The sequence below is a fragment of the Schistocerca serialis genome, chromosome 8 (assembly GCF_023864345.2).
Source record: "Schistocerca serialis cubense isolate TAMUIC-IGC-003099 chromosome 8, iqSchSeri2.2, whole genome shotgun sequence".
Taxonomy (NCBI): Eukaryota; Metazoa; Arthropoda; class Insecta; order Orthoptera; family Acrididae; genus Schistocerca; species Schistocerca serialis.
In genome coordinates, this window is record NC_064645.1 from 602,784,600 (window position 1) to 602,811,386 (window position 26,787).

Here is a 26,787-nt window from a genome sequence, read left to right on the forward strand (position 1 = left end):
TCTGTCCCCAGTAAGTGTTTCGAGATGTTCCTTTCCCTAATAGCAGCACACGGCTTCCAAGCGCCAAAAAGTTCACTGCAAGATTTCCCCTTAAAGGAGCAAACTCTCTGCTTCTTCTCAGCTCCAGAAAATACTTTTGGAAGGAGAGCCAGCGTAAAGATCCCACATGCATTAACAACATATATGCTCCCATTAATGCCTGCTCGTGTTAATAATTTCCTATCATCTCACAAACATGATGTCTTGGATGCAAAATCAAAATTAAAGAGTGGCCACGAATATCAAAAATAGTGAAAATGACTCATCCTCTCTCAAGAGGATCACTTCGAATGGCGCACTGTGGTTGAGCCGTGGTAAAAAAAAAAAAAAGAATTGCTGTTTTGAAGAGCGCGCCGCAGCGCGTAGTGTGAAGTAGTCGCCCCCCGTTTCTGGCGGTGGCGCCGCTGTGGCAATCGCAGCTTTGGGGTCTCCCTCTGGTGGGAAAGAGGAAAGGTTGCCTATTCACGAGCATTTAAGGAGCGCTATGAGTTCGCCAGTCAGGCAGTCTGGGGCAGTCTCTCGTCCCCAGCTTGCTAGTCTGTCTCTCGTCCGCATCTGTTAGGCAGTCAGTGTCTGTCTGTCGTTCGGAGTGCTAGTATGTCTGTCGATCTGATCAACCTTTAAAGCCGGCAAAATGAGAGTCTTTCTACTCCGCCAGTAAGAGAACTCAGCGAGTGGTCGCCCGGTCGGGGCTTAGTTCCTGCATCTGAGTCTTCGCTTTAGGCCGCCAGTCTGCTCGAGTTTGCTCAGGCAATGGTCATTGGCGGTTGGATCGATCGGTTGGTCGGTCGCGCACTGAGACACAAGATGACTTGTCCGTCTTGAGCGTCGGTGCATGTGAGGTCGCCACGTGAGTCCAGTGGGCCGCGGCCTATAGCGAGGGGTAGTGACTTCATGGTCGACACGAGAGCAACAGGAGTCAACCCACGACATCAGTCTGGCCGGTGCGAGCTGCGGCGCCGTGAGATGGGAGATCGGCGCGCCTTCCTGCGTCCGTTGAAGCGGCTGGCAGCGGACGGTTCGGGAGAGCGATTTGGGGGTGCTGCGCCAGGTCTTCTCGAGAAATTGCAGTTTATTAGAAGTTAAGTGATTGGTGATATCTTGTTTGATTTACTCTTGTTAAATTCTACTTGTTTTCTTGGTGAGGTCACCAGCCGTTTTGCTTTGCGGTCGTCCCACCATTCTTCTCCGTTTGCCCACCTGCGGGAAGGTGGTTGTTTATAAATTGGGTGGTCCGTTTTTCCCTTGTGGAGTAGGGGCGGGTTAGAGCAACCTGCGGCTCGGGATGTTTGGTAATCTCCCTATCAATCTACCGTACGTTATTAGCTGCCTCTGTCATGTTTGTCGGATTTGGTGTGTTGACGAATTTATTGCTCGGAGTGTAAGTGCCTAATACCTGATATATGTGTTGATTCTTGGAAACTTTGACATTATTGCCTATGATCTTGAGAGGCAGTATCTATGTACTGTAGAGCATCTTAACTATTGTTTGGCCAACCTTGTAGAATTTTATATATGATTGCATTTCATGGGATTTTATTTAAATGATCACGTTAGTATATAAAGTTGCCACCCTTTCACCGTAAGACTTTTCTTTGAAGCTAAAATCAAGTTGCCCTTCGGTGGCAAGGTTAATATTTTAATTGTTAGTGTTTTGTACCATTTCGATCCCTACTACAGGGGGGTGCATAGTTTGGGTGCTTGTGTAAATTGTTAAAACTCTTAGTTTAAAGTTATCTGGTGTGTTGCAGATTTGCACCAGTGTAGTCTCTCAGGGGCTGTTGTGAGCGGTCGTAACTACGGCCGTGTCAAAAGGGAGCGGCAAGGTTCTCTGCCCGGAAGCTCATACTGTCAAAACTTGCTTCTTTCTGCCTGTGAATAAGTTGTAACTTTGCTATTTAGAGGGTGCTTTCTGATTATAATTATAAATCTGTTTCTTTTAAAAAACGCTTTTAGGCACTATTAAAGTGAATAAAATTCCCATTTGTTAAAAGGAATTTGCTTATGATTTCATCAGTTACTAACTGGCAACTACTTCCATGCTTACATAGTGTGATTAAATGTGTTAATGTTCTTGATGAATCGCTAGTAAATAAAATAAATTATTAAGAATATTCTTTGAAGATAAATCACGGTTCAGTGGTCTTCAGCCATGGAAGGACATTCTGCCTGCAAGTGATGGTTGTTTGCATGTAGGGCGTGGACCTAGTGAATGCTATCTCGTAAAGTGCATTCGTCCAAGACACACTCAGTCCATATGGTCTAGGTTATGATAAGCTAAAACTCTCGTTCACATTCTGTGTTTCTGGAGTGGATGCCAACCAACACTCAGTACATGCAGAATGTTCTTCGACCCGTTCTCTTACCGTTCTTGAAGCAGGAAGGTGACGTGTTGTTCCAATAGGATAACGCTCACCCGCACATTGCCAGTGAAACTGCTGTGGCCGAGCTGTTCTAGGCGCTTTAGTCCGGAACCGCGCTGCTGCTACGGTCGCAGGTTCGAATCCTGCCTCGGGCTTTGATGCGTGTGATGTACTTAGGTTAGTTAGGTTTAAGCAGTTCTAAGTCTAGGGGACTAATGACCCCAGATGTTAAGTCCCATAGTGCATAGAGCGATTTGAACCATTTGAGCCAGTGAAACTCAGTGTGCTCTGTGTGACGTACTGCAACTTCCCTGGCCAACAAGACCTCAGGAAAAAAATGTTCAAATGTGTGTGAAATCTTATGGGACTTAACTGCTAAGGTCATCAGTCCCTAAGCTTACATACTACTTGACCTAAATTATCCTAAGGACAAACAGACACACCCATGCCCGAGGGAGGATTCGAACCTCCGCCGGGACCAGCCTCACAGTCCATGACTGCAGCGCCTTGGACCGCTCGGGTAACCCCGCGCGGCAAGATCTCAGGACTTACCTCCAAATGAGAATGTACGGAATACAATGGGATGAGAAGTGACATGTGTGACTCGTCAGTTAACAACTCTTTCAGAACTATGTGAACAGGTGGAGCACGTGTGGTATAACATATCGCAGGATAGTATTCGCCATCTGCACGATCGACTGGATACCAGAGTCAGAGCTTGTAGTGCCGTCCATGAAGACCATACCACGTATTAATAAAGTGTTTTAGTATATGTGCTATTCATCTGCAGGAATTACAATTTGATACACTGTATATGCACTATCGCAACAATAAATCTTGGGTGAACTGAAAACCTCTAAAAGGGTGTAACAATTTCTTTTTCCGGCAGTGTGTGACAGGAACCTTTGATGGATATAGGAGGCATTGATACACACACTTAAAAGCTGTGACCACCTGAAATGAAACTTCCTGTCAGATTAAAACTGTGTGCCTGACCGAGACTCGAACTCGGGCACTGTTCTGGCAGAAGTAAAGCTGTGAGGACGGGGCGTGAGTCGTGCTTGGGTAGCTGAGTTGGTAGAGCACCTGTCCGCGAAAGGCAAAGGTCCCGAGTTCGAGTCTCGGCCCGGCACACAGCTTCAATCTGCCAGGAAGTTTCATATCAGCGCACACTCCGCTGTAGAGTGAAAATCTCATTCTGTGACCACCTCGCTCAGTGTTACGGATCAGAACCGCCTTCTGCTGACTAGCTCGTTAGCGCATCCGGCTTATCAAATGCTCTGGAACGGGCCCGGCATCTTGCGTGGGTGTAGGGGGAGCCTGCCGGCGCTCACCTTCAATCACAGCCCGGCAGCCGACAGCTGGTGGCTCTCTGCTGGGGTCGGGACCCGACCTCCTACGACCGCCGCTAACTGCAGGCTAATGGCCGCCTTCCTTCTGAAAGCCGCCCACCGCCGCCGCCGCCGCCGCCCCCACCTGCCGACGTGGGGGGTTGGGCTGGCGGCGGCTGTCATCTTACACCAGTGGCCCCCTTCGTCATTTCCTGCAAGGCTCAGCCTCAACGCTATATACAGTGTGATTAATAGAGTCCACTTTCTTTTAAGAATGCAGTTCTTATTTGTTTTTCCCCAAACAAGTTTCTCAACAGCTGCTGTATCGCAGTGGGCGTTTATTTACGCTGAAGTCCATTAGTTAAAGCATGTCTTCATCCCGGAGTAACATTCACACCCGACGTTCTCAATTACATGTTGCCTACTACGCCTCCCTCTACGACCGCGCAACGTACCCCTTGAAGTCTTAGACATACGTCCCAGTACACTCTCTTCTAGTTAGTATTTATCATATAGACCAGGGGTCTCCAAACGTTTTAGTCCGCGGGCCACATTGACTCCTCCACGAAGTCATAAGGGCCAAGATCTACCTAGTGGGATTAAAGTACCCTAGCACTCCATGATCACCGTAATGTAAGGCTAAAGGAAAGATGAAATCGCAAAAATCTAAGGTTGTGGGAATAGCTAGTACTGAAACGAACTACGATTTTTATTTAATTACATAATTTTGATTGGTGGACGTACCTGACCGAAATTCTGGCGTATTTTATTCTGGCGAATTTCACCGACAAAAAAGTATGTCACTGCACATTCTTCGCGACAGCGTCCTGCAAAGTTAACGAAATCTCAAAATCATTGTTAGCAACACTATTTCATTCTAGAAACATCCACCAGGCTGTGGCTAAGCCATGTCTCTGCAATATCCTTTCTTTCAAATGGTTCAAATGGCTCTGAGCACTATGGGACTCAACTGCTGTGGTCATCAGTCCCCTAGAACTTAGAACTACTTAAACCTAACTAACCTAAGGACATCACACACATCCATGCCCGAGGCAGGATTCGAACCTGCGACCGTAGCAGTCACACGGTTCAGGACTGCGCGCCTAGAACCGCGAGACCACTATACTTTCTTTCAGGAGTGCTAGTTCTGCAAGGTTCGCAGGAGAGCTTCTGTAAAGTTTGGAACGTAGGGCACGAGGTACCGGCAGAAGTAAAAGCTGTGAGGACGGGGCGTGAGTCGTGCTTGGGTAGCTCAGTCAGTAGAGCACTTGCCCGCGAAAGGCAAAGGTCCCGAGTTCGAGTCTCGGTCCGGCACATAGTTTTAATCCGCCAGTAAAGTTTCAACACTGTTACTGCAAGACGTAACAGAGGTAGAGTATGTCAACGCATTGTTATTTCAAGCGGCGCAACAATGAGTTTAGTTATGTAGTCTTGTAGCGAGTAGCAGAGCCAATGTCGCGGTGTATTGGTCGCGATAGGGCTCGAAACTCAGTTGTTGGCTGTTAGGTACCACCTCAAATATTTGGCGGGCCGGATACCAGGGGTGTCCGGCCAGCTAACGCGGCCCGGTTTGCCGGCTCTCGCGGGCCGTAGTTTGGAGACCCCTGATACAGAGGGTGAGCCAGGGGGAAAGCTAAACGATTTGAGGGGTGATGGTATTAATGATTTTGAACAAATAACATCACATGGACGCATGTCCTATTCAGAATGGTTTCCGAGATAGAACGCATTTAATGTGTATTATTATTTGTTTTCTGTACTTGTGGACTGTCAAGTCGGGAAACTACCTGAAATTGTAGGAAACGCATTCGCAGTCGCGAATAGGGGCAACCTCCAGCTGTGGAACGGAAAATTTATACCACTCAGCAACTGGAGCCTGGATTTCCCGATTGTCACGAGCGGTCGTCTGAACTGCTTCGGCTATCCGTGCATGCTTCACGGCATACCCAAACTTCCTTATATCATTAATCTGCTCTCATGCACTTACTATAAATCCTGCAATTAATCAAAAGTCTCTAACCTGGTATTGGTGGATAAGTACGATAGCGTAGAGACTCAATTAGCCGGACTAATTGTTGTTGTAAGTGATTTAAATAATCGAAAATTCGGCTAACTGAATGTATGAAGAAAAGCGATTTTTATCTTGTTAACTCTAGACAGTTCGCCCCCGGTAGCTGAGTGGTCACAGCGACAGAATTTCAGTCCTCAGGGACCGGGTTCGATTCCCGGCTGGGTCGGATACTTTCTCCGCTCAGGGACTGGGTGTTGTCCTAAGCATCATCATTTCATCCCCATCGACGCGCAAGTCTCCGAAGTGGCGTCAAATCGAAAGATTTGCACCCGGCGAACGGTCTACCCGACGGGAGGCCCTAGCCACACGAAACTTAAAACTCTAGAAAAATAACCTACGTCGCGTTACGTACGCTTACCTTTCAGGAATGTTGTCAATATTTTTATCTTTGTGGGGTTAGTACACAATGTTAGATGTTTACTCAGAATTAGAAAAACAAATTAAACGCGCTAAAATCAACAAAAATCAATGTTTATTAAGAGATTGGATACACATTTTCATACGTACGTAAACATTTTCTTAAAATTATTACAATACTGCAACGTAATTATGAAATACCTAACTGAAGTCACATAGGACAGGCATGGAGTTTAATTTGGTTTAAAATATTTTACAATTGTCATTTGACGTAATTTTTTCTCTTCATTGCTGCTACATCACAAATTCGTTTTAACTGTAGTAAATCCATGGTATCACATTCTGCTTTCCGAATCATTTGAAAGCCGTTTTGAGGACCTGAAATGCTGCCGCATGAGGTAGTCAAAGAATAATAGAAAGCGTGGGGCAGAGATAGCGAGTGGCGCCGGCGCGTAGGGCCAGTACACGTCCATGCATGCGCGGTCTAGTCTACGAAGATACATGCTCGCGGTTGACAACCTAGATAATCGCGAATCCGTACACATGAGATCCAGATAGTCGAGTCTCCATTGTATTGCAGTGTCTGTGTATGCAAAAAGTACGATACAATGTTCCTTCCGACATGCATTTATGTCCGAAGGAGCTGTCGAATTCCTTACAAACTCGGGCACTGCGATTTCGTGTATATCTCAAATTGGCCTACAAAAACTACCTAAACTACAAAGCATGCGCGTCGCGCGGTATTTTCAATTTCCTCGATCTCTCTTCGTGAAAACTATTATGCCTAGAGAAGAAGTGGATGGGATCTTTTTTGTAGGAAATTTAATGTAGTTTAACTATGTACTGCAATACGTTTTCAATGGAGAGTGCGGTTTTAGAGTTATTCAACAAAAACTTACAAAAGTGATATTAAATGTGTTCTCTCTGGGAATCCATTTGGAGTAGGGTCAATTGGAAGTTTTTTGTTGAGAATCACTAAAACTATCGCCCCTCGCAGCATGCTTCCCTTGTGCTGTATTTGTTTATCTTGGCAAGATATTGTTATCCATTAAATCTAACAAGTAATTCTACATACACTGCCTGACGAAAACATTGAAGCACGCGGAGACATGATCGGATGTCAGTGTAACTTAATAAACGTAATCCACAGGAGCCCAGCTGCAGCATACGGACTGACCCAGATATAACGAGCACGCAGCGACATAGGTAACAATGCACAATACCTCACACTAACTCTACCTCATCTTGCATGCACTGTCGCAGCTAGCAAGCCGCTACATAACCTACAGAACATCCTATAGCTGAAAGTAAGACTCATTTTCAACTGATTTTCCATTTCGCATTTCTTTAGAACGCTCTGGGTATTTTCCTTTAAAGCCATAACTTTGGTTTTATTTATCCGATATTTTCAGGCATAGGATAGAGTTTACCTATTGAATCCAAGCTGTTTAGAGCAAATTTTAAATCATCCTGCGTCATTTGTAAAGTTATTTGACCATCAGCAAAGACTACAACATTTAAATGTGTGTTTCTAGGAATTAATTTTGTTCCTGGGCGAACTTCTGGTTTCCACTGTCTAACAATGTCATCAATATATACAGGGTGTTCCAAAAAGGTACGGCCATACTTTCAGGAAACATTCCTCACACACAAGTAAAGAAAAGATGTTATGTGGACATGAGTCCGGAAACGCTTAATTTGCATGTTAGAGCTCATTTTAGTTTCGTCAGTATGTACTGTACTTCCTCGATTCACCGCCAGTTAGCCCAATTGAAGGAAGGTAATGTTGATTTCGGTGCTTGTGTTGACATGCGACTCATTGCTCTACAGCATCAAGCACATCAGTACGTAACATCAACAGGTTAGTGTTCATCACGAACGTGGTTTTGCAGTCAGTGCAATGCTTACAAACGCGGAGTTGGCAGATACCCATTTGATGTATGGATTAGCACGGGGCAATAGCCGTGGCGCGGTACGTTGGTATCGAGAAAGATTTCCAGAACGAAGGTGTCCCGACAGGAAGACGTTCGAAGCAATTGATCGGCGTCTTAGGAAGCACGGAACATTCCAGCCTATGACTCGCGACTGCGGAAGACCTAGAACGACGAGGACACCTGCAATGGACGAGGCTATTCTTCGTGCAGTTGAGGACCCTAATGTCAGCGTCAGAGAAGTTGCTGCTGAACAAGGTAACGTTGACCACGTCACTGTATGGAGAGTGCTACGGGAGAACCAGTTGTTTCCGTACCATGTACAGCGTGTGCAGGCACTATCAGCAGCTGATTGGCCTCCACGGGTACACTTCTGCGAATGGTTCATCCAACAATGTGTCAATCCTCATTTCAGTGCAAATGTTCTCTTTACGGATGAGGCTTCATTCTAACGCGATCAAATTGTAAATTTTCACAATCAACATGTGTGGACTGACGAGAATCCGCACGCAATTGTGCAATCACGTCATCAACACAGATTTTCTGTGAAGGTTTGGGCAGGCATTGTTGGTGATGTCTTGATTGGGCGCCATGTTCTTCCACCTACGCTCAATGGAGCACGTTATCATGATTTCATACGGGATACTCTACCTATGTTGCTAGAACATTTGCCTTTACAAGTACAACACAACATGTGGTTCATGCACGATGGAGCTCCTGCACATTTCAGTTGAAGTGTTTGTACGCCTCTAAACAACAGATTCGGTGACCGATGGATTGTTAGAGGCGGATCAATTCCATGGCCTCCACGCTCTCCTGACCTCAACCCTATTGACTTTCATTTATGGGGTCATTTGAAAGCTCTTGTCTAAGCAACCCTGGTACCAAATGTAGAGACTCTTCGTGCTCGTATTGTGGACGGCTGTGATACAATACGCCATTCTCCAGGGCTGCATCAGCGCATCAGGGATTCCATGCGACGGAGGGTGTATGCATGTATCCTCGCTAACGGAGGACATTTTGAACAATTCCTGTAACAAAGTGTTTGAAGTCACGCTGGTACGTTCTGTTGCTGTGTGTTTCCATTCCATGATTAATGTGATTTGAAGAGAAGTAATAAAATGAGCTCTAACAAGGAAAGTAAGCGTTTCTGGACACATGTCCACATAACGTATTTTCTTTCTTTGTGTGTGAGGAATGCTTCCTGAAAGTTTGGCCGTACCTTTTTTTAACACCCTGTATATAAAAGTGGGTGAGATACTGTACCATTGTCGTACTTCTCTGTTAATTGATATTGGATGTGTTCTCTCTCTGCCTGCATTAGTTAAAATTTCGTTATTTAAATACAAATTTTTTGTCACTTGTGTCTATATAGGATAGCTTCGTCTTTCCACGTATTCCACAGCATATACCTCTTCTCTCTGCCGAAGGCTTTTTCATAATCCACAAATTCAATATGAGTCTCCAGATTATGTTCTTGTCCCTTTTCAGTTATCTGCCGCACTACTGTAATATTGTCACCGCATGCTCGTCCTTTTCTAAAACCATTTTGTTTCTCCAGCTAGAGGATACTAGATATCTTTTCAGTCTGTTATTAATCACACGTGCATACCATTTACAGCCAGTGGTCAACAGACTTAACTCCTCTCCAGTTTTTACGAGCACATCAAATTCCTTTCTTTCTTTTAGGGTTTCGTGCCTCAATCACTAAAAACAAAAACAAAACGCTTACAGCATAGGTTTGTTGTCCGACCGCCTATCTGTCTGTCTTTCTGCCCGACTGTTGAAAGCCCTTTTTCTCAGGAACAGGAAGACGAATCAAGTTTAAATTTGTCACATACGGAGGTCTGTGGTTCCTTGTCGGCGTACAAAATTGAAACTTGTAGGTCAATGCAGTCAAAAGATAAGGCCATTTGTGTTATGTATTTTGATAAACGCAAACTCAGTCATCGAAATCCATTGCCGTTTCCCGTTGATCTAGAATTATGAACTTCGGAAAAAAGGAAGGTTTCACAGTAGACCCTATGAAAAAAGTCCGAAACCTGTAAATTTGTAATTATATCTCACGAAAAAAAATTTTCTCATTTGTTATCTTGCTTCACATACAATTTGAACATCATGTCTACTTACAGTAGTCGCTCCTGGATATCTGGTAATGGATAAATTCCCAAACGCGTCGTATGAGCAAAAAGTCATTCCTTCCTTGATGCCTGATTGGAGAACTACCGATGATCACCTATCTGCAGTATAATTTTATGTCACATTTATGTTACTGGATTTAGAACATTCTCGAAAATCTTCGAATTCGTGGGACCTATATCTTGCTAGTATTAATGTCAGTAACAGACTAAAAGACTGGTCTATATCCGTCATTAAGCTTGTGCAGAACCATCATTGCGCGAATCCTGGCCAATTTTGATACAGTGGCATTACCTCCGCCTCTCTCCAAGAGTCAGGCATCATCCACGTTTTCCAACATTTAGTAAATGCAGCAGTCTCAGTTCTAACAGTAAATCACCATATTGGATAACTGTTGCGTTAATACTATCGGATCCTGCTGCTTTACATTTGCCTTAATGCCTCTTGTCTCCCCTCCAATGTTATTTTGTATCCTTGATATATTTCATCACTTTGCTCTTTGTCCTCGTCTATTTTCGTTAATACAATTTTATCATAGTTTCCTAACCATAACCGCTGAGAGAGTTTTATCCAATCTTCATTGTCTGTCTGGTGTAATCTATCACTACCTTTCATCAGTTTGACGTTTCAGGAGTTTATAAGCCATCTCTTATCTACCAGGTACATCATTTTCAGTGGCTGATATCATTCTATTCCAAGAGCCTCTCACTATTTTCTTAGCGTAGTTACGTTTTTCTTCACACTGAGCTTATGATTTAATTTTCGTGCTGTCGTAACTCGGGTCTAGTTTATCAGGGGATACAACCCGTCAGCTTTGACCAATGACGTCAGAATTGGCCAGAGAGCGTGTATTACAAGCATGAAAGAGCTGAGAAGAATGTTCAGAAACAAAGGACTGCAAGAGAGAAAAACTGTACTTCACATATATAAGGTTGAAACGCCCCCTTAGGAAAATTATACAAGACTGTGCTTAAACTGACACACAATATTTTGTTAGCGCAACGCAATCTGACTTCCAATAATCCCTACAAAAGAATGGCCCTGACTAACATTAAACTATACCTTTCACAAATCACTTACCTCACAAAATCTTCGCTACTCAAACTACTGCAATACAGCGAGCACCACTACTGCCAGCTAAATAAAAGATTCAAACTACAGAAGGCACTAACTACTGATAGGCATAGCAAATGAAAGATTTTAATAGAGAACAAACAATGTATTTACCTTAATAGTCATAATATATATAGCAGTTCATGACAAATTACAAAACTCCGCCATCTCTCTCCCCCCATCCACCACTGCTGGCGGCTCACCTCCAACTGCGCAACGCTACGCGCTGTTCACATCCAGCTGCCGCTGCCCAACACTACAATGGCGAGTATTACAACAATGCAAAGCAGCCACAGACTGCACACAGCACAGCCAGTGATTTTCATACAGAGGTGGCGTTACCAATAAAAAAACATAAACAGCCTACTTACATAGCCCCCATGCTCCCCACAAAAAATTTTACAAATTGGTTTGGGCAGTGGCCAATATAGATTTGAAAAAATTTTTCATAATTACAATAACAAAGAAATCAAATGCACACACTTATTGATACAATGTTGGTCAAAAGCTCAAATTTTCTCACAGTCCATAAAGACAGTCCTGATCGTTCATCACGGTAAAATAGTAGTGTTTTTCTCAAAGTCTGAGCAGTAGAAGAAAATGCACACGGAAGTAGTGGATTTCCATGCAGTCTTGAAGAAGTAGTATTGTCCTTCCAACGGAGAGACAGTGCTGACTCTCGACATGCAGACAAGTAATGGGGCACAACAGAGCAAACCCACAGCAGAGTCAATCGAAGTTTTGAAGAGTATTGGTAGGTAGGTCATCACAGAGCAGACCCACTGTAGTCCTGGTAGAGATGGCCAGCAGCCATCTGTTGTGACTGTGCAGGTGCACAATCACCATTGAAGAGTCTTGCGGATAATATAGCAAGTCCATAAACCACCACTTGTGCACTCACAAAGTTTTTGGAATTGTCCTTAGAACCAGCAATGCTGTTATCCAGTCCCTTGCTGAATTATTAACACACGTGCAAACACTAACAGTCCCTACTTCTCACATATTGTCCATATGCTATGACCAACAGAAACGTGTGCAGTGAAATGTAACTTACATGTTAATAATATGATGAACTGGTGTCAATTACAATTATATAACATAAGAATACAATTACAAAGGTACAAAATACATCATTAAAGAACGTAACAATACAGATAACATTTGTAGTACAGGCTTTACAAAAGAATAAAAAAAACATATACATCATTGTTACAGGAATTATGAGTACCTACATGAAAGATCAGAATAACTTTTGAAATATCAACTTCACACATGAGCATTAAAACAAAGCAGAATAAATAATGTCTAAACATCTTTGCAAAGTAAATAACATATTATTAATGCAAATTATATTTGAGGATAACAGTATTCCTCATCATAGTTCATGTAGCTGAGTATTTCCGTCAATTGAGTTTGTTCTCCCGAAGGAAGCTTCATCTGGCTGCTGCGGTTTCCCGAGCGTGGGTTGCGGTTTTAATACAGAGGTGGCGTTACCAATAAAAAAACCTAAACAGCCTACTTACAAGGTCCAGAAGCATTTTCACGTTAACGATATCGCGTGTTTGTATCTTAGCATTTCTCCGCAAAATACAATGGAAAGAAAAGAATGAAATATATTACTAGCAAAGAATACATCACGTTACATCTAAGTCAGTTGTATCTCGAAACTCTTTAGAACTGTATTGCTTAAGTGCAGTACGGGATACAAGTTCAGCGTACGTTGATTTCTTAGTTTCAACTAGCATTGCTGTCCTGTTCTTCACTTGAACTATGTATCCCCTGCTTCACTAAACCGTAAATGAAACACCGGATGGAAATTAAAAGCTCACTCGAAGTGTGTTGCTTAAGTACAGTACGGAATACGAGTTTGTCGTAAGTCGATTTCTTCGTTTTCACTAGCATTACTGTCCTGTTCTTCACTTGAACGATGTATCCTCCGCTTCAGTAAACCGTAAGTGGAACACGGGATACAAAATTTCAGATGTGTTGTTTATTTCGTCTCCGCTATTACTAACAGTCCTTTCTTACGTACATATCAGTACTACTGATGACAGAAAGACCTCTACATCTACATCTACATGATTACTCTGCAATTCACATTTAAGTACTTGGCAGAGGGTTCATCGAACCAAAATCATACTATCTCTCTACCATTCCACTCCCGAACAGCGCGCGGGAAAAACGAACACCTAAACCTTTCTGTTCGAGCTCTGATTTCTCTTATTTTATTTTGATGATCATTCCTACCTATGTAGGCTGGGCTCAACAAAATATTTTCGCATCCGGAAGAGAAAGTTGGTGACTGAAATTTCGTAAATAGATCCCACCTTGACGAAAAACGTCTTTTCTTTAATGACCTCCAATATATGTATACCAGACTTCCGTTGACCTCTATATATGTACACTGGTAACGGAAAGGTGGAAATAGACGTAAGTTACATTTGCAAGCTGTACCACAACTGAACTACACGGAGACAGGAAGACAACACATGTAGAATTTGTATCCCGTACTTCACTATGTTCTTGTTGCCTTGGACGCTAATAGTATGCCATTCGTTACTTGAGCTATATAGCTATACGCAACATTTGTATCTTGCTCGCCAATTGACATATATAGTGTCGGTGTAAAGGCGAAGTGAAGGACGGGATACAAATTTCAGTTGTCCCAGGGATTTCGCCTGTGATATAGCAAGTACACATTCGAAAATGTCGTACTGATACTAGTGCTGGGAAACGAAAGAAGACCGACAGCTGAGAAATTTCTATTACATACCTCACAACACTAAAATACACATATTGGTGGAATAAAACAGCGAAATGTGTCAAAATAGTGAAATACAGTGAAAGAAGCAAATGGAAAAGTGAACTTACGACACGGAAATATCGAGGAATAACCAAAGTTCGCCTAGACAGACAGTAACGAAATTTACATACCCACAAACAGACAAATCCATTCCTGTAAACGAAAATAAGACAGTATATGTTGTCCTACAAGGTGATTAAAAAAGAATACCACAACTTTAAAAATGTGTATTTAATGAAAGAAACATAATATAACCTTCTGTTATACATTATTACAAAGAGTATTTAAAAAGGTTTTTTTTCACTCAAAAACAAGTTCAGAGATGTTCAATATGGCCCCCTCCAGACACACGAGCAATATCAACCCGATACTCCAACTCGTTCCACACAGTCTGTAGCATATCATGCGTAACAGTTTGGATAGCTGCTGTTATTTCTCGTTTCAAATCATCAATGGTGGCTGGGAGAGGTGGCCGAAACACCATATCCTTAACATACCCCCATAAGAAAAAATCGCAGGGGGTAAGATCAGGGCTTCTTGGAGGCCAGTGATGAAGTGCTCTGTCACGGGCTGCCTGGCGGCCGATCCATCGCCTCGGGTAGTTGACGTTCAGGTTTCATAACTAACCTTTTTCGTAGGACTCTCCATACAGTTGATTGTGGAATTTGCAGCTCTCTGCTAGCTCTGCGAGTCGATTTTCCTGGGCTGCGAACAAATGCTTGCTGGATGCGTGCTACATTTTCATCACTCGTTCTCGGCCGTCCAGAACTTTTCCCTTTGCACAAACACCCAATCTCTGTAAGCTGTTTATACCAACGTTTAATACACCACCTATCAGGAGGTTTAACACCATACTTCGTTCGAAATGCACGCTGAACAACTGTCGTCGATTCACTTCTGCCGTACTCAACAACACAACTGCTACGGTCGCAGGTTCGAATCCTGCCTCGGGCATGGATGTGTGTGATGTCCTTAGGTTAGTTAGGTTTAAGTAGTTCTAAGTTCTAGGGGACTAATGACCACCGCAGTTGAGTCCCATAGTGCTCAGAGCCATTTGAACCATCAACTGACGCTGACGCCTAGTCGACAGCGCCTCAAGCGAACAAATGTACAACTAAATGAAACTTTATAGCTCCCTTAATTCGCCGACAGATAGTGCTTAGCTCTGCCTTTTGTCGTTGCAGAGTTTTAAATTCCTAAAGTTGTGGTATTCTTTTTGAATCAATAACAAACTCATACTCCAAATTACCTCAATATCATTGCGAATAATTTTAATGTACAATGATAGCGCTTATCCGGAACACAGAACTGTTTTATTATCTATGCCTCTAAGTGAAGAAATTACTATCTATGACGTCATTGGCCAAAGCCGACGGGTTGTATCCGCTGCCTCACTAGACCCCGTAACTCGGTGTAGCCACTATCCCTCGATCAGCTTAGACGTTTCAGTGATCCGTTGTGCGACATTCCGCAGCAGAGGTGTGAAGACTGGTGACAGCTGCCCATCAGCTCGGCGGGACGCCGGCAGCGCCGCGCCGCGGCGCTCGCATCAGTAGACCAGGAAGCGCCCTGACCCAGTTGTGTGCCGCTCCGAACAATAGCTGCGTTTCCGCCTTCTGCGCGACGTACTGCTCTGCCGTCTCCGAGCGACGCAGCAACTCTGCACTTCCCAGTTTTACGAGAGGCCTTCAGTGACTAATGCAACACGTTTGTTTTCCTTTTTTTCGTGAAAGCAGGTTGGTTTCTTTCAAGGATTCCAATACACCAGATCATTTTTGAGCCATCACTCTTCTGTCTTAATCATCACATAGTAGACGATGTTAAGGATTCTGCCACGAATTCCTCTCCTGTGTCAACCTTTTCATCTCGAAGTAGCACCTTAGCACTTGCTGCCTACGTCCTCAATTAGTTGCTGCATCTGTCCTAACCGAGCGGTCTAAGGCGCTGCAGTCATGGACTGTGCGGCTGGTCCCAGCGGAGGTACGAGTCCTCCCTCGGGCATGGGTGTGTGTGTTTGTCCTTAGGATAATTTAAGTTAAGTAGTGTGTAAACTTAGGGACTGATGACCTTAGCAGTTAAGTCCTATAAGATTCCACACACATTTGAACATCTGTCCTAATCTCTGTCTTCCTCTACAGTTTTTACCTTTTACAGGCCCGTGATGTCTTAACAGATGTTTTACGATCCTGTCCCTTCTTCTTGTCAGTGTTTTCCATACATTCCTTTCCTCGCCGATTCTACGGACAACCTCCTCATTCCTTAACTTATCAATCCACTTAATCGTCAGCATTATTCTGTAGTATCACATCTCAAATGTTTCGATTCTCTTCTGTTCCGGTTTTCCACAGTGTCGTTGCCATACAATGCTACGGTACAACATACATTGTCAGAAATTTCTTCCTCCAATTAAGACCTATGTTTGGTACCAGTAGACTTCTCTTGGCCAGGAATGTCCTTTTTGCCAGTACTGCTTCTTATGTCCTCCTTGCTCCGTTCGCAATAGATCATTTTACTATCTTGGTAGCAGAATTCCTTAACTTCACCTGCTTCCTGATCATCAAATCTGATGTTAAGTTTCTCACTGTTCTCATTTCTGCTAATTCTAATTATTTTCGTGTTTCTTCTATTTACTCTCAGTCAGTATTCAGTGCTCGTTAAAGTGTTCCTTCCATTCAGCAGACCGTGTAGTTCTTCTTCACTTTCATTGAGGATAGCAATGTCACCAGCGAATTTTAAAAAAATGGTTCAAATGGCTCTGAGCACTATGCGACTTAACGTCTGAGGTCATCAGTCGCCTAGAACTTAGAACTAATTAAACTTAACTAACCTAAGGACATCACACACATCCATGCCCGAGGCAGGATTCGAACCTGCGACCGTAGCAGCTGTCCGGTTACGCAGTCTCGTAAACGGTTGACCCTGATTAGTATTTGTACGCAATCTGACTGCATAGAACAACAACAAAGAATGAAACGAAATTTCCGTTACACAATTAATTAATTAAGTCCCCAGCAACTATGAAAGCTACGAAACAACAAGGCACAAGAGTAACTGTTCTGTGTGTGGAAGTGTGATTCAACGTACACATCTGGCACGGTTCTTCCTCAATACGACAAGATATTTTAAATACTATTTATATTGAAGTAATTAAAAAAAATAAACAGAAATACTATAATTGCACATAGAAACCAGAAATACAGTCTAATACAAGAACTCGAGCCAGATGCTTTGTTGACTGAATCTGTGACCAAGAGGCATTATTGTTTAAGACATTGAAATAATTAAAAAAAAGGAATTTTTTACCTTCATATATATTGACAAAAAGCACACTCTGATCATTACAGCATCCCCAATCCAACAACATCTGGTGTCTAGCCCATCAACACAATATGACAACATCTGAACAAGCACTCTCCATGGGAACTTCTCAACAACGACTCACCACTGCTACATCTCAACAAGCACTGCCTACTGCTACTTCTCAATAAGCACTCTCCACCACGACTTCTCGATAAGAACTGCCAGTGGAGGCGGCTGAATAATACTCTTTGGCGCAATCTCTGGCGCTGTGGCTCAGTGTAGCCACCTTTCTAACTGCCTCGGCCCCACTTCATGACCGCGATGTGGAAGCCACGAGTGCTGTACTGGAACGATGTCCACTATGGACTAACGGTAGTTACTTTTATTCTGAAGAAGGTTGGGTTATCCCGACTGAAACCTAGGTAAATCTTGGTAAACATTGCATCTGAGGCTGTTGGTTATTAAAACTAAAATTAATCTTCTCTTAATATCCTGTCTCCACCCATCTGTGTTGTAACGTTTCTGTATCATGAGAGGCGGCCGTTTTGTACGCAGTATTCGCCAAGGAGGACGCATTTCCTGAGTACATATATAGAGGAGACTCTTTGGATACAAAAAATGATATCTGCTGTCGCGTACTCGGTCCGCGCTTACTAGCACTTGTTTGTCGAGCGTTGATAGACTCGGATGTGTTGTCTTGGCCGTGGTGATGCGGAGGCTTGCTTTACAAATGAAGTTGCTCCAGTGTGGAACGTATGAAACGAAATAGTATCCAGCTATGCGTCTGCGTGCTCTAATGTGGAGAGGTGGCATGAGCCCCCTCTCATATTTCTATCTTACGATTTTCCTCTCTAATTGCATGCAGTGAAAAGTCGCTATTCCTTCACATGCGGACTTCCCACGCAGCATCTCTCGTCACCCGGGTGGTCCGGTGACAGGCGGGCTCTGCTGATCTGGAAAGGGTTAAGCCGACGGGTATGAGGAAGTCGAGTGAATGCTTTCCAGACGCCGACATTGTCAAAAGACACGCCCGGAGGGGCCTGAAGTAGCGGCTGGGCTAGAGGTTCCGTTACTTCACAGAAACTTAGCGAAAACACTTTCTGGCGGGCTACCAGCGAGGCGTGGGAATGACTTGTGTACCCAGGCACTTGTGGCGGGAAAATTCCCGTGCTTTCTGCAAAATAGTAACTGTGATTGGCTTGCTCAGGGCATAGCTCTGTGACGTAGCAAAATCAGCGCAGAAATTGGCGCCAAGAATCTCCATTGGTGGAATGGTAGTGCTCTGGCAATAGAGTGGAATTTTCCGCCGGTTTTCGAGTTGCTGATTGGAACGTTTAACCACGGCCACTGTCGTGGGGGTGGAAATGTTGTGTGTTCGGCCTGTACGGGTGCTCTAGGTAGTCGGCTCTTGCCTTTCGGTCGAGGACGTCGAAGCAATCAGCCATCGCCTCCGGTACGCCAAATCATGTTCTTGCAGTTAAGAAGACTGATTGGTAAGGTATGCCCGCAGCACCGGCAGACAAGGATTTTCCTAGGTGATAATCAGAGCTCAGCAGAGCGCGCCTGTTTGTCTTTTTCTAACTTTGTTCTGTCTTGGGTAGCAGCAATTAATGTTGGGTTGGCTATGTGTTTTCTCTTAAGATTTGAGTTGCAAGGAATTGGCTCCACATTCCACTTCGTCATAATCCTCACAATCTAGTTTAGGGTAATTTCACATTCACAGCGTTTGTTTGAGTATCCAATTTGAGCCAATTTGATGTATTGTAAATGTTTCATGTGTTTTTGTTTATTATTTTGTGTTTGGTCTTAATAAATCATATTGTTATTTTGGACAGAACTTTCATTCTGTTAATCGGTAGAGCAACCCTATCATTCCTCACTATGTTAATGAAGCCTTCGTTTATTTAACTTATTTATCAAATTAAATTATTGCAGGTGCCAAACTCTCTTCTACTCCACTGGCAGGGTTGATTAGAGTCAGTTCGCGTATTTTTTTTAATCCTTGTGCAACAGCAAAAGTCGGAGTTAGAATAGGGGGGGGGGGGGGGGCTTACAGCATCATTTACATATGTAGATTCTAGAAGAATTTAGTGTTAAATACACTGCTAGCCCCGGCACCTCGCAATGTTGCGGGAAACGGAGTGTCGTGCTTAGGCATATATTTTAGTTTAAGCTCTTTCAACGTCGTAAATTGTGTTTGACTGTTAGAACATTGTTAGTTTAATCACTTCATAATATACATAATCTCAGGAAAGCAACACATCATTTTTTGCCCCTTTCTTTTTAGAGTATAGACTGCAAGAGGAAGTTTTGTCATAAGTCTTCATTTCGTGAGCTTTATGTTTTATATCCAAATTATTGAACTCTTTAGTAAGAATGACCATCAATGTGGAAGTGTTCATATTTTCTGATTCTGTTGGTACTGGTCGTTCATAGTTAACACAGAAATCAATCACGTTAGTTTTCAAGGTATTCCTTACTCAGGCTTCACATCCCACGTGCCTATCCAAAAGCACGTATGTAAGTACGATTATCTGGACACGCATTACAACTTGCGTGCTCGGATTATTACTGAATGCCTTAATGGCGCTTGGCTTACTCGCATTGCAACTATCGAGATTTATTTATGTAACAGCAAAAGCAGCTTGATTTCCTCCAGCTCATCTTGCTGCATGTTAATACAATCAGGCAGGTATGCGCTGTAGAGCAGAAGTAGTTTCCGTTGTTACTTTGGTAAGCTGTCTCATTCTTAGGGTCAGCTTCAGACAGTGTGTTTAAGGAACAGTGAGAGTTCATTCATTTTGCACAGATTCAGACTACCTTCAGCTACAGCATACTACACAGGAGATTCAGGAGGAATGTCACATAATTTGTGAGTTGGTTCTACATGTGAAAATAAACCGAAAAAGTCTTATGAACATGTGTCCGATTTTCGTTCGTTACAGAACTGAAGCGGGTTGAAAACTACAAACTTCCTTGAATGGTTGTGAAGACAAGTGTGAATATTACTTATCGAAATGCTGTGTAGGCGCTGTGGTGGACAGAATAAATATGGGAGAGATGACTGATCCATCTTGCAAGAGGCGTTCGAGAAGTCACCCACCTGTCTCAATGAACTTGTCAAGGTGTTAGATGTGCTGGATGGTGTGTTGTCGTGTGTGTGTTGTGTTGCACTTCATGCACGAGGCTTTAATGCGGTCAACAGCTTCGGTGATTCCAACTTCAAGTTCTTCACGTAACCACGTTAGTAGCGTACACATCCCACTCTAACCAGCCTCATAAACAGAAGTCTAATGGGGTTAGGTCGGGCCATCTGGTGGGCCAGTTAACGAGTCGGTCACAGCCAATCCACCGTTGAGTAAATGTGTTATTCAGATACTAGGATACTGATCGGGTACAGTGAATAGAAGCTCCATCGCGTTGTAGGTAAATTTGTCGTCATTTCTCTAATCTCATGTCTTCCAAAAATGCAGGTAGATGTTCTATTAAAAAAATGTGCGTATGCTGCAGCTGTCATGCGATCTGGCAGGAACACAGGCCTTGTCACCAGGTCATCACTCATAACCACACCAGACGTTCACTGAGGACCTACTTGGAATCTTTTTTCTCTGCTGTCAAGTTGGTTCTCCACCGCCCACGGATGAGAATTGCGGGTGTTCATGATACCACTACGTGTAAATGTAGCCTCATCAGTAAATAAGGTGTAGAGGACGACGCCCCTGTGTACAGCCAACCATTCACAAGTTGTTGTCTGCTTGTTAAGTAACGTGGATGCTGATGTTGCACGGACTGCACAGGGGAATGGGCACAAACCCTCAGAATGTAGCGTACGCCACACTCGTGTTTCTGGAATATCAAGCTGACGGCTAATGTGCTGCACACTGGTGGTGGAACTCTGTTGTACCACTGTAGTAACGCCTCTCCTTTCCTCAACTGACTGAACGGGCTCACAATGCGATGCTGCGTGTTCACAAAGTAGCGCTCGGGATTCACGTAGTGTTCGAAAATTCCTGGGAAACACTCTGGCAGAAGGGGTTAGTCGATCAGCGAAACGTCTGTGGTCTTCTGTCACAGCCACATGGGCACTCCCATTACATTACCCATACACAAACAACATGTCTGCGTATTCTGCGACATTTTCATATTGAGGGACTCAATGGACTTATTCAATTAAACAGAGCTCAACCACGACTGTACACTGGATAAACTTGTATCTGTTCCAGAATGAGATTTTCACTCTGCAGCGGAGTGTGCGCTGATATGAAACTTCCTGGCAGATTAAAACTGTGCGCCCGACCGAGACTCGAACTCGGGACCTTTGCCTTTCGCGGGCAAGTGCTCTACCATCTGAGCTATCGAAGCACGACTCACGCCCGGTACTCACAGCTTTACTTCTGCCGGTACCTCGTCTCCTACCTTCCAAACTTTACAGAAGCTCTCCTGCGAACCTTGCAGAACTAGCACTCTTTCAGGAGTGCTAGTTCTGCAAGGTTCGCAGGAGAGCTTCTGTAAAGTTTGGAAGGTAGGAGACGAGGTACTGGCGGAAGTAAAGCTGTGAGTACCGGGCGTGAGTCGTGCTTCGGTAGCTCAGATGGTAGAGCACTTCCCCGCGAAAGGCAAAGGTCCCGAGTTCGAGTCTCGGTTGGGCACACAGTTTTAATCTGCCAGGAAGTTTCGTTTTGTATCTGTTGTCTTGGTGCGATGTTACAGTCCTGCTATCTGTTGCAGAACCTCCACATCTCTTGTGGGATGTATAAGTCATCTGTCTCACCATTAGTCTGTTCATCGCAGCGTCCACACAGCATTTCTGTAAGTAATGTTCACGCTTGTCGTCATATTCAGTCACGGATGTGTGTAGTATTCAATCCGCTCCAGTTCTGGAACGATCGAAAATCGAACACATGTTCATAGGACTTTTTCGGTTTGTTTTCACGTACAGAATCCCCTAACAAATTATGTGACATTCTTCCTTAATCATCACTGAAAACCTCCCCTCTGAGCATCCTGAATGACCCTGTATATTTACCCCGCGTGTCTATTAATTACAACTGCTATGCTAAATGTGCTATCGTATTCAGAGTACAGTAATAAAAATATTGCGTTGTTATGTACTCATAGCAATGGATAGGTAGACTTTATATTCAGTGATTGGTTGAGTTATGATGCAAGAATCTTGCACAGTTGGTTCAGTCATGATGCAGGAATCTTCCAGAGCCATGTATGTTAACTTTGGTTTGATTCACTTGCGTGCAGATGTACGGTTAAGACTATAAATGTTCTGTATTAGAAAGTCAAATATACAGATTATGCAAAAAGTTTATATAGTTGTACAGCAGTCACATTTAGAGGTTGGATTTGTAGAATTAACAGATGTTGCATAAGGCGTACACATCTGTACACATTGGAGGTCTAATTACGGAAGTTTCAAACAATTTCACATAATGGTTTCACGTAGGCAGCTAGAAGCATAAAGACGGCAGAGTATTTGTTGTTTATTCGCTGTTGATTTCAATGTGCTACAGTTTCTTCTTCAGGCACTTTAGCTCTGTGATCGATGTGTGAAGCAAGTAGACTATTTCCCACTAAAACTGCAACTCCACCAAGACAGCATCCAAATAACGTCAAATTGGCATGAACTGTTAATCTACATTTCGACATGCAGACGATCAACATTTCAGCACAGTCGCATGAAGCACATAAGATTAACGATCCACATTTTGTATATAACGAAATACAATGACGAACCAAAACTGATACACCTGTCTAATACCTGTAGGGCCCCAGCTATCACCCAGAAGAGCCGCAACATGACGTGTCATGAACTCGACTAATGTCTGAAGTGGTGCTGTAGGGAATTGACACCACGAATCCCGCAGGTCTGTCCATAGATCCGTAAGAGTACGAGGGGGTGGAGATCTCTTCTGAACAGCACGTTACAAGACATCCAATATGCTCAATAATGTTCATGTCTAGGGAGTATGATGACCAGCGGAAGTGTTTAAACTCTGAAGAGTGTTCCTGGAGACAGTCTGTAGCAATCTCGACACGTGGGGTGTCACATTGTGCAGCTGGAATTTCCCAAGTCCTTTTGAATGCACGATGGACATGAATGGATGCATAATTATATGGATATGGTTCTGCCAATACCGTCCATGACCTTCTTCTCCTATGCGGAGGCTCACACATTCCCCGAACTCTTACGGGACTTGGTAAGAATGTCTTCCACAAGTAATGAGTGTGTTGGACACTACAAATGTAGTATGTGGACATACAAGGTGAGAATGTGGGTCTCGCGGGAGACGTGCACGAGATAGGCCCTGCAGTAGAGCTATCCTCTGTGCCCTCGGTGGCTCAGATGGATAGAGCGTCTGCCATGTAAGCAGGAGATCCCGAGTTCGAGTCCCAGTCAGGGCACACACTTTCATCTGTCCCTGTTGATGTGTATCAACGCCCGTCAGCAGCTGAAGGTATTAATATATGGATGCATGCAGGTGGTCAGACAGGATGCTTACGTACGTGTCAGCTGTCAGAGTTGTATCTAGACATATCAGGGGTCGCAATCACTCCAACCTCTCACGCCCATTACTGAGACTTCACGAGCTCGAACAGTCCCCTGTTGAATGCAGGATCCACGGATTCAAGAGGTTGTCTCCATGCCCGTTCTCGTCCATCCGCTCAATACAATTTGAAACGATACTCCTCCGACTAGCAACATGTTTCCAGGCATCAACAGTCCAATGTCTGGTATTGACGCGTCCAGGCAGTCATCAATGGTGGCCGAGTGATGATGTTCCGTTGAATGGTTCGCACGCTGACACTTGTTGATGGCCCAGCATTGAAATCTACAGCAATTTGCGGAAGGGTAGCACTTCTTTCATGTTTAACGATTCTCTTCACTCTTCGTTGGCCTCGTTCTTGCAGGATCTTTTTCCGGCCGCAGCGATGTCGAAGATCTGATGTTTCACCGGGTTCCTGATATTCACGGTACACTCGTGAAATGGTGGCACGGGAAAATTCCCACTTTATGGCCACCTCGGAGATGCTGCGTCACGCCGGCCCATGTGGCCGACCGGTTCTAGGCGCTTCAGTCCGGAACTGCGCTGCTGCTACGGTCGCAGGTACGAAACCTGCCTCGGGCATGGATGTATGTGTCCTTAGGTTAGTTAGGTTTAGTAGTTCTAAGTTCTAGGGGACTGATGACCTCAGATGTTAAGTCCTATACTGCTCAGAGCCATTTGAACAATTTTTTGCTGTGTCCCATCGCTCGTGTGCCGGCTCCAACACCACGTTCAGACTCTCTTAAATCCTGATGACCTGTCATTGTAGCAGCAGTAAGCGATCTAACAACTGCGCCAGACACCTGCTGCTGAACGCGGCACAGTATTCTGCCTTTTTACGTATTTCTGTATTTGAATACGCATGCCTATACTAGTTTCTTCGGCGCTTCAGTGTATGTCTTATTCAGATTTGGCATTTAAATGTTCGTTGTTAGTGAGATCATGTCATTCCTCGTGTAGAAAGAAGCAATGTCCCTTAGTTACTGTCGTAGTTCGACCGCGGCAGCACGGTGGCTAGTCAAGACTTCCGGTTACATTTTGCGAAATTGCTACTCGCCATCGTTGAAGTCATTGTGGGATTGGGGGGAGGGGATAGGAGAGCTAGCGTGGAGGAGAAGCAAGGGCAAGAACTTTGAATCAGAGTAAAAGGGAGATGATCTGGCCACTGCTTGCATGAGTTCATAGGCGTCGTTCGCCATGCCACCACACATCTGGATGTAACGAACGTTGTGAGGAACGTCCAGAGGACAGCAGACGGGAGAGAACCAGGTGCAGCCGTGCCTTATGGCGCCTGCCTGGGTGCGGTCGGCGGTCGCCGCGTGGAGCCGGCATTACGCATTCCGCGGGCCGCGCCGGCTTTTGTTCCCACAGCGCGATCGCGGCCGGCGATAGCGGCCAGCTCAGCAGAGGCACCGCTGCAGGAGGGGCCCGCGGGAGAAAGCGCACGCCCTGGCCACACAGCCGGCCGTCTCGCTACCGCCTTTGCCGAATTCCCTGCGCAGACTTTCCGCTCCGCCGTTTCCTGCGTTTCAGTTCCGCACCGAGGAGGAACCAGAATGGAGAAAACGCTCCGAGCGATAACGTTTTACTTCCCCATACACCGGCCAACGTAATGCAGCAGAGAAGAACGCCTACCTTTCTACATCTACATCTACATACATACTCCGCAATCCACCATACGGTGTGTGGCGGAGGGTACCTCGTACCACAACTAGCATCTTCTCTCCCTGTTCCATTCCCAAACAGAACGAGGGAAAAATGACTGCCTATATGCCTCTGTACGAGCCCTAATCTCTCTTATCTTATCTTTGTGGTCTTTCCGCGAAATGTAAGTTGGCGGCAGTAAAATTGCACCGCAGTCAGCCTCAAATGATGGTTCTCTAAATTTCCTCAGTAGCGATTTACGAAAAGAACGCCTCCTTTCTTCTAGAGACTCCCACCCGAGTTCCTGAAGCATTTCCGTAACACTCGCGTGATGATGAAACCTACCAGTAACAAATCTAACAGCCCGCCTCTGAATTGATTCTATGTCCTCCCTCAATCCGACCTCATATGGATCCCAAACGCTCGAGCTGTACTCAAGAATAGGTCGTATTAGTGTTTTATAAGCGGTCTCCTTTACAGATGAACCACATCTTCCCAAAATTCTACCAATGAACCGAAGACGACTATCCGCCTCCCCCACAACTGCCATCGCATGCTTGTCCCACCTCATATCGCTCTGCAATGTTACGCCCAAATACACTCCTGGAAATTGAAATAAGAACACCGTGAATTCATTGTCCCAGGAAGGGGAAACTTTATTGACACATTCCTGGGGTCAGATACATCACATGATCACACTGACAGAACCACAGGCACATAGACACAGGCAACAGAGCATGCACAATGTCGGCACTAGTACAGTGTATATCCACTTTTCGCAGCAATGCAGGCTGCTATTCTCCCATGGAGACGATCGTAGAGATGCTGAATGTAGTCCTGTGGAACGGCTTGCCATGCCATTTCCACCTGGCGCCTCAGTTGGACCAGCGTTCGTGCTGGACGTGCAGACCGCGTGAGACGACGCTTCATCCAGTCCCAAACATGCTCAATGGGGGACAGATCCGGAGATCTTGCTGGCCAGGGTAGTTGACTTACACCTTCTAGAGCACGTTGGGTGGCACGGGATACATGCGGACGTGCATTGTCCTGTTGGAACAGCAAGTTCCCTTGCCGGTCTAGGAATGGTAGAACGATGGGTTCGATGACGGTTTGGATGTACCGTGCACTATTCAGTGTCC